The sequence below is a fragment of the Mytilus galloprovincialis genome, chromosome 3, assembly GCF_965363235.1.
Source record: "Mytilus galloprovincialis chromosome 3, xbMytGall1.hap1.1, whole genome shotgun sequence".
In the NCBI taxonomy this organism is placed as follows: Eukaryota; Metazoa; Mollusca; class Bivalvia; order Mytilida; family Mytilidae; genus Mytilus; species Mytilus galloprovincialis.
Genome location: NC_134840.1, coordinates 2,180,478 through 2,190,597, shown reverse-complemented (window position 1 = coordinate 2,190,597; position 10,120 = coordinate 2,180,478). Strand labels below are relative to the sequence as shown.

At 33.1% G+C, this 10,120-nt stretch overlaps 1 long non-coding RNA gene across 1 annotated transcript; it reads left to right on the top strand.

The window, feature by feature from the left end:
* The first annotated feature begins 2,313 nt into the window (after nt 1-2,313).
* Nucleotides 2,314-5,131, top strand: LOC143066931 (uncharacterized). Its single transcript, XR_012975797.1, has 2 exons — nt 2,314-2,405; nt 3,742-5,131. It is a non-coding gene; the product is annotated as an uncharacterized LOC143066931 (long non-coding RNA).
* The last annotated feature ends 4,989 nt before the right edge of the window (nt 5,132-10,120 follow it).

Below are 10,120 nucleotides of genomic sequence, written 5' to 3'. Positions count from 1 at the left end.
AGAATATCATGAACAATCATGACAGGATGTACAAGTGCCACAAGTATCTTAATCACAATAAAAACAAACAGATATTTAACAAGAAGCACAAAATAAACAGCCTCATTCATTGCTTTCTTATTTTAGAATTTTACTTATGTATGTTAAATCCACCCATAACGATTGAAAGATTTTAAGTACTGGACCGAATAATTAGATTAAAATTGACTCGCATAGAATCGCGCGTTTCACGTCAGAATGTGAACGTCACACAGGTAGAGAATTAAAATAATTTTGTCGTTCAAACTATTTAAATAATATAGTCTATAGCTCTTTAGACAAATCCTCTGCAGAATGTTAATTATAATTTTACCTTCCCTTCTTGCCGCTTGTCTATATGTTTATAGTGTATTTCTTCTAAAAGAAAAGAGCCAAAATAAAAGAAACACAAAAGGGCATACAGGCAAATCATTAGAAATACGAAAGACCAGATAAAACATTTATAATAGAACAATAACACAATAGCGGGATATTTAAGTCTTGAGCCACATATGTATTAAAGAAACACAAAAAGTCACACGGACAAAGTAAATATGAAAGATAATGCAAACAACTTAATGACAGGAACCATGCATATCAAATGGATGTGATCAAAAACTGACTAAACAGTAAAAGTAATATTAATAAAGACAAATAAAAGAACATTATAACACGTATTAAGATGATGAATATAAAAAAGAAGATGTGGTATAATTGCCAAGGAGACAACTCTCCACAGGAGACCAAAATGACACATAGATTAACAACTATAGGTCACCGTAAGGCCTTTAACAATGAGCAAAGCCCACACCGCATAGTCAGTTATAAACAATGTCAGTACGCTGAATCTATACTTCAAGACTATGGTGTACTATTTGTGAAGTTGATACGAAATATTTATCAACAAGGTCTTGTTACCTTCCAATGAAATTGTTTAGTACAGTGACATACCCCTGGTTCATCAACTTTCTGCCAAGACACTGCTGACGTTTTACAAAGTCTGAGTAGGAGCTGCAAGCTCTTAAATACCGAATAAGTTGGGAAATGTATATCCCATATACAGGTGAAGTTGTTATATTGCTACTAAGGTTGGGAAAATTGATAATTTCAAAATTAAAATCGTCTCGATTGTCACAGATTCTGGTACTGAGATGACTATGTGGTGTATGTCAAATTCGAGGTATAAGTCTAAAAATGAGGTGGAGGAAGCCGTGTCTGTTGTTTAATTTCTAGTTCTGGCAATATATTAATACAACTTTAAAATTTTGATGGATTCAGTCGAGGATTATGCCAGGCAATGATTTAAGCGCGAGATGGAAGACGTAGACACTCTTTCAGAATGGATTGAGGCAGTGAGGTCGTTGATACAAATCAGAATTAAGAAACTGAATGGGTCTATCAATGCCCATGCTACGTCAATCTTTAAAGACCCAAATGTTACGAAACACTTATCCTACCTCCATGACAAATATGTTGTTGTCCCCGCAGATAAACTTTAGCCCCAAACAACATCGTTTTTGTGTGTAAAACTCATTACATTAACTGCTTGATAAACGAATTAGGTATTGACAATTCACTTGGAAACTCAACATATACCCTCACGACACTTACCAAAGAGGAAATCCTGGATAATCATAGGTCTGTTCTATGTTCCTTTGAAATTTCAACCAAAGATGAAGAACTGGATCTTCCATCACTGTATTGGATACTTAAACTACATAAGTGTCCTTACAAACAACGGTATATTGATGGGTCTTCCAAGTGCTAAACGAAACCTCTTACTAAATTATTAACATATATTTTATCAGCAATCAAAGACGGGCTTCAAAGTTATTGTGAAACTGCCTATTCTAGAGGTGGCGTGAATCAGATGTGGATACTTAAAAATTCCAAAGATCTTTTAGAGTACATACAATCTAACTCTCTTTCATTTTGTAATAGTATTAAAACATTTGTATTTTCTACTCTTTACAGAAGTATTCCACATTACAAACTAAAAGACAAATTGAAAGAGTTGGTATTGCTTTGTTTCATAAGACTATAACAATCAAAACCAAGGAGTAAACAAAGACTTATAAAACCAAAAGACATTTACATCACCAGTTATAAAAAAGAATGGCCAACGTAGATACAAGTATCTCGTCTTAGGGAGGGATAAAACCTACTTTGTAATAGATCACTCTGATTCAAACAAAAATTTTTCTAAAACTAACATTATCAAGATGCTAGATTTCTTGATTGACTACATATTTAATTGATTTATGTAAAAAAAAAAATTCCAATAAATTGGTTAGATATAAGTGGAATATATGTTATCTTTAAGATAACAGAATGTGCACATGACAAACTGTATCCTTACGTTTAGAACTTTGACAACGATTTAACAGGTAAGTCGAACATTTTATCTCTAGACTAAAGCTGTTTAGTGGAAACATCAACACCAGTCCCGTGAACATATTTTTTGTATAATTATATTTGTTCATTTTGTACATGCAACAAAATTGTATATAAGATGTTAACAATTTCAGTTAAATATACAAAAGATATAAAAATAAAGTACACAATGTATGACTGCCATTGAGAAATTGACTGTCCACTTATGAGCAGGTGTTTTAAAACAACTGAAGGTCACCATTATTGATTCCTCCAGTTACAAAATGCACAACAAATATCCACTGAAGAAATTATGTCATCTGATAAATAACGATATATACAAAAACTTTCAATACGATTTAATTTAATAAAAAAAATAATAAAAAAAATCATTAGATAAACATTTAAATAAATAATTTAATCAGAAGTGGTTAAAACCAGTTTTTATTGGAAAAAGTAAATCACAAAAATACTTAACTCCGGGGAAAATTCAAAAAGGAAAGTTCCTAATAAAATGGCAAAATGAAAAGCTCAAACACATCAAACGAATGGATAACAACTGTCATATTCCTGACTTTAAAGAGGCATTTTCTTATGTAGAAAATGGTGAATTAAACCTGGTTTTGCCAAAAAAAACCCAAACCTCTCACTTGTAAGATACAAAACAAAGAGACACAATTAAAAATGTTAAACATAAGAGAACAACATTCAACATTGTGTTTTAATCTTAATCACTATAAAAACAAACAAATGTGTAACCATAAAAGTGGCATATATACCAAGCATAATAGCAAAAATGCAAGACAGGAATACACAAATTTATCATACTAGTAGTACAATAACACAATAACGGTACTTTTAAGTACAGAGACACGTCATATATGTATCAAAGAAACATAAAAAGGCATATAGACAAAGCACATTAGCAAAATTGAAAGACAAGAATACGAAAATGTTTCGCAATACCACAATAACGGGATGTATAAGTACAAAGCCACGTCATATTTTTCAAAGAAACACCAAAAGACATTAGCAAAAATTCCACTATCATCTACAAGAACACGAGAATGATCTTAGAACAATAACACAATGCCTGGATGTAGAAGTACATAGTCACGTCAAATGGATATCAATAAAATCAGATTAAACAATGAAATGTTTTATCTTCGGTCAAATAGTAAAAGGAAACCCTTTGTTACTTACTACATTTAAGACAGTGTAAATGAGTTCGAGTACTTTCTCAACATTTTCAAAAACGATGCAGATATCAACACAATTATGGTTATGAAATCTGCTATACTGATCGGTATGTCAGTTCAATAATTATTTATATCAAACATTTTGTTTCAGATGTTGCTGTTATTGGTATTAGTGTTGTTGAGTAACACTGTGAGAGTGGAAGGAGCGTGTAAAACGATTGGAAGTGCGTACGATTGCTCAAACTCTGGACTTACTTCACTACCAGATTTTACATCTATCCCAAATCCTAGTTCAATAACAACTGTAAACCTTAATAATAATAACTTACGAACCATTCCAGCTCATGCATTTAATGGATTAACACACAAAGATTTAGAGATAAATTTAGGTCAGAATAACATAACAACCATTGTGGATGGCGCTTTTGATGCTGTTTACGATACACTTGTAAAACTTACACTTAGATCTAATAAGTTGAGGGATTTGTCACATGCACAGGATATTGGTAAATTGAATAAGCTGTCGTATTTAGATTTGAAGGAGAACGATTTTCCAGATGGAACAACGTTGGATAGAGGTACTACTGATAATGTTTTCCGTCTAATTGGGGACTCTATAACGGAATTTCATTTTGGAGGAAAAAATATTGCCACTTGGCCGAGAGTTGCCTTAACCCATTTTCCGAAATTAAATACCTTGAACTATGAAGGAGGGTATCTAGCCAATATACCCTATGATGGATTTCATGGTTTTGAACACACGTTAGAAAAGTTGCACATATCACACACACAACTTAGACAAATACCACTGGCAATATCACAACTTACGCAGCTCAAAGAGTTATATTTTGATGATAATATCTATGTACATGACAGTGGAATTTTTGCCCAAGCTTTTGCCACCTTAACTCATACAACTAGTCCACTTGAAGTGTTAAGTCTTCAAAATGACGGATTAACGCGATTCCCTGCAGTTTTGAGAAATCTTGTCAATCTTAAAGAATTGAATATGGGTAGGAACAGCTTATGGTACGTCGCCGATGATGCGCTGTCACTTCTTATAAATGCTTCTATAACAAAAATGGGTTTAAGTGGATGCCATCTTGACAGAATTCCACAAGCTTTACTTAAATTACCCAGCATGGCAGAGCTTGATGTATCGAACAATAATATACAAAGTATTGAGCGGTATGATATGAGTAACCAGACGACTATAACGAAATTGAACGTATCTCACAACCCTCTCGCGTACATTTCTACGGAAGCATTCCAATCATTGCCGGCATTAGGGGTTATTGATTTCTCATCCACAGCCATGACTCAGATTCCGAGAGCAATCTTAAACACCCCCGCGCTTACAACTTTAGACTTATCTCATTGTCTTATCGAATGCACCTGTGATTTGACGTGGATATTAATGTCCCGTCTTCCCGCAAAAACATTTCTTGGGACTTGTGAAACTATTGAACAACCTGTTGAAACATATATACAGTCACGAGTACCAACCTGTCCTGCAAGGCGTTAATAAATATATTTGAATATTTAGTTTATTTATTTATACTTGGATGACATAGTATCATCCCGTAAAAGTGTCACGACACGAAATCAGATACCTTCTGTGGTATATTTCGCTTTTCATGATTGTTTGTTCAGGGTGAATTGGTAGGAAAATCATTTTTCCGTTTATATGATATAATAGACGGTTATATGATTAGTTTCACGATGTGCTAAGAACCTTATACGGGGTCGGTAAATTCATATGGGGTTCGAGCGATTATACTGACCCCGTATATATAGTACATTAAAGGCCACTAGCATACTCTGTAGCGTATTCATCTTACTGACTATCTTAATTTGTGGAAATTAATCTTTTGACCTTTTAAAGTGATTATGTCTTCGTCTTTAACAACATGCCTCCATTGGTCTATACAAATGCCCACAATAACAATTTGTTAGCTATAATGTGTTTTCTGCATTTAGATTCAATCGTTTATCATCAATCTAAAACTGTTTTCATCTGTTGTCTGTTCAAAACATTTCAGATTTTCCGTCAAAAATACTCATCATAACATAAGAGTTACGGTCACCACCACGATTTGGTTGACCGAAACCATGTGCATAAATCTCAAATCAATAGCGACATGTTTGTTTTAGATACCTGAATAGTGGTCCAAATTGTTATTTTACTGATTGTGTGTTTTCCACATGTTCCACGGCTATGACGTTTTAACTGAGTGTGGATCTTTCGACGCATTCGTTTTCGCTTCTTCTGGAATTCATGCTATTCCCTCAGTTTAGGTGTGTTACCTTGATAATCTTTACTTTTGAAAATCGGTTAACTACTATAGTACTGTTGCCTCTTATTTACACAGTAATCCATGTTGAGTAATTTATATTTTCTGATATGTAGCATGAAGATTCTAATCTTAAGTATGATCGGTTACTGTACTTCATTATATCCCATTCATAAACTTCACAACCAGCACATGAAGACACGATCGTGTATCAACACAAATTCTTTATGTTCTTGCATACAAAATGTTTAGAATATAAAAAAATAAGATGTGGTATGATTGCCAATGAGACAACTCTCCACAAGAGACCAAAATGACACAGAAATTAAAAACTATAGGTCACCATACTGCCTTCAACAATGAGCAAAGCCAATACCGCATAGTCAGCGACAAAAGGCCCCGAAATAACAATGTAAAACAATTCAAACGAGGAAAACTAACGGCCTAATTTATGTACAAAAAATGAACAAAAAGCAAATATGTATGTAACACATAAACAAGCGACTACCATTGAATTACAGGCTCCTGACTTGGGACAGGCACATACATACAGAACGTGGCGGGGTTAAACATGTTAGCGGGATACCAACCCTCCCCTAACCTGGGACAGTGGTATAACAGTATAATATAAGAACGAACTATAAAAATCAGTTGAAAAAGGCTTCACTCATCAGATGGATAAAAATAGAGAAGTCTTTTTGTTTTCATACTCGAAAGTAGCATATTAATGTTTATCTAAAATTATGTTTGGATTAGTAAGATTTAGTAAGAGTAAGCCCCGCTTGGCATTTAATAGTGCAGATATGCGCATGTGTGAAATAAAATGTCGACTATTTGTTCGCTCTTCAAAATTTGAATTTCAAAATGGATTATGATGGGTTTATGTGTGGTTTTGACACAAACTTTTAAGTTTATTCTGTTGGAAATTTAATAAACAGTCTTTATGTATCCAAAGAAAAGTGATAAACCAAAAAGGAAAAGGCAGAAATCACAAGTGGTGAGAAACCAAATAAACGGAAATCGAACAGTACTCACACTGATAGTAATAGTGTAACCAAAAGTGTAAACAAAAACAAAAGTAAGAGTCTTAAATCTACTGACAATCAAATTAAACCTGTTTCAAACATGTCGATACCAAGTACTCCTGTTTACGAATCTCCAATGGTTGAACAAAATAGACAACATCAGCAATTCCCTAACATACAGAATCCAAACTTCTTACAAGCCTCACCAACATCATCAACCTTAGGCTTTTTTCCTGGTACCCTTCACAATACTTACATGCAGCCAATGATGCACTCGACTATGAATCCAACGTTTGTAGATAACGGAGGGAAACTTGATATGCTAACCCAAAAAGTAGACATGTTATGTGAGAAAATATCAAATATTGACAAGCTAATCGAAAAACTAAATAAATTTGATAAAACGGTAAACAGTATGGTCAAAAGTGTCGAGAATATCAATAAACGAGTCGACGAGGTTGAAAAAGGTTTGAACTTTATTAATACAGAATTTGAAAATAAGAAAAAGGATGTCCGAGAAGTAAAAAAAAACCTGACTGCGATACGCTCTGAAAACGAAGAAGCAATCGAAACTATTGCTAAACTACAAAAAGATTTCGACGACCTCAACGAAAAACAACTAGATCTACAAACTAGGGCGATGCGGGAAAATTTGGTTTTTACAGGTATCCCAATGCACGACAAAAATGAACTGTCAGATGACACTGAAAAAATCATTCAAAATTTTATGACAACTGAATTGAAAATGTCAACCTTACCAGAGTTTCATAGGGCTCATCGTTTTGGAAAGGAGTACACCGAAAAACATCCTGACGGGTCAATTAAGTTTATTACTAAACCTATAGTGTGTAGATTTGTGAATTACAAACAGAGAGAACTAGTACGAAAAGCCGCTCGTGAACTTAAAGATACGAAATACGGCATAAACGAACAGTTCCCAAAGGAGATAAACGAGCGCAGGAAGGCTCTGTGGCCCCACTTTCAAGAGGCACGCCGACAAAAGAAAAAGGCTTTCTTTAAGAGAGACCGGCTATTCATTGACGGGAACGAGTTTTTACCGAAAAACAACACACACGTTATGGATACAGACGAAAGACAGACGCGTGCAAGCTATCCACAAAAAGACCAAGGTGCTAGACCAAAAGAATTCAACCGGCCGAAAAATTCACAACCCCGTAGAGGACCCCGAAAAGGCCCGCACTAGGTATACCGTGGAGGATTAAACAGTACCGTTAGAAATGACCAGTGTAAACAAACTAGCGACCTTCACTCTTGTTCATTACCTGTAAATAAAGATATTGATGTTCACAATAAAACTATTGAAATCCCTTCATTAAATGTATGTGGTATTAAAACGAAACTTTTGTATCCGGAATTTAAGTCATTATTAGATAAACATGACGTTTTAAGAAATATTTAGACAAGTATATTAAATATATTCAGTCAGATTGCCAATTTGTACTTTGGTTTAGTATAGACAAAAAAGTTTTAAATTTACCAAAAGATGCTATTTTTGGAATTATATATATCCCACCGATAAATACTTCATATACATCAGAAGATGCATTTACTGAAATTGAATTTGAATTACAAAATTTTTGTAGTAAAACAAACTATATTACTATGCTTGGCGATTTTAATAGTCGCACGGGAAATTTGTCTGATTTTTATAACATTGATAAAGATAGTTCTTTTGAAAATTAAGTGATGTTGATGTTTTAGATGAACTTGGTATACCAAGGCTTAGAAATAGTATAGATACTGTAGTAAATGGGTATGGAAGAAAATTTATTGATTTTTGTAAAAATAACAGAATGTTCATTCTTAACGGTAGACTGGAAGAAAACAAAACAGGTAGTCCAACTAGTACAAATTCTAGCGTAATTGACTATGCGTTGAGTTCTACTCATTTTCTATACAACATTTGTAAACTTGAAGTGTTAAATTTTTGTAAACTATTTTCAGATGTACACTCTCCTTTGTCTCTTCAATTGTATACAAAAAATGAAGTAAATGACAAATTGTTAACAGAAACATTTTGTTGTGGTGACGAAAGAGTTAATAAATGGAAAAATGAAAAAAATGTAATGAGTATAAGAACAATATAGATAGAAATAAAGTTGATGATATATGTAATAGATTGTCTGCATATGTAAATGATGTAAATAATGTTACTAAATATGATATGAATAACATTGTTACTGATATTTGTGATACTTTAACCGAATCTGCCAAGGCAACATTCGGAACTTCGACATTTAATAAAACTATGTTTAAGTGCTCAAAGAACCAGTTTAGTAAAGACTGGTACAATAAAGATTGTAAAAAAGCGCAACGAGAATTTAGAAAATCTAAGAGGTTATACAAACATTATGGGTCGAACATTTTTAAAGAACGACTTAGACAAAGTGAATTATATTATAAAAAAGTTATGGATGTTAATATTAAGAATCATAATACTGAAATGAGTAAAAAGATGAAGGAATTAAAAACAAAAAAATCCAAAAGAATTTTGGAAATTGTTCAATAGAGGTAGAAAAAGAGAGAAAAGCAATATTTCACTGCAAAACTTATTTGATTTTTTCAAGGACTTAAACAAAAATAATGAGTTTTTGATAGAAAACGATGTAAATTCTGATACAGTAAATGACAATTTGAATTGTCCAATAACCCGGGATGAAATTTTGAAAGCTGTAAAAAAAGCTAAAAATAATAAATCACCGGGTGAAGACCAAGTTATTAATGAATATATTGCTTCTTCTCTTGATTGTATGGTTGATATTTATGTACATTTATTTAATATTGTATTTGATACGGGAATCCTGCCTGAGGCTTGGCTTATTGGAAATGTTATACCTATTTTCAAAAACAAGGGGAGTAAATTAGACGCAAAAAATTATAGGCCGATTACACTTGTTTAGTTTTCTGTAATTAGTTAATACTTTAGTTTCTTTGTGTATATCTCTTTCATATTCATTTGATAAAATTTACTGTTTGCAATAGCATGAATTGTTCTATATAATAAGAATGTTCTTATCCCGGGCATAAAAACAATGCCGTATTTTGCGAAACCTTTTCAACTTTTGATCTTCAGTGCTGTACAACTTTGTACTTTTTTCACTTTCGATCTTTTATATCTGGGCGTCACTGGTGAGTCTTGTGTGGGCAAGGCGCGTTTTTGGCGTATTGAATTTTAAACCTGATGCTTTTT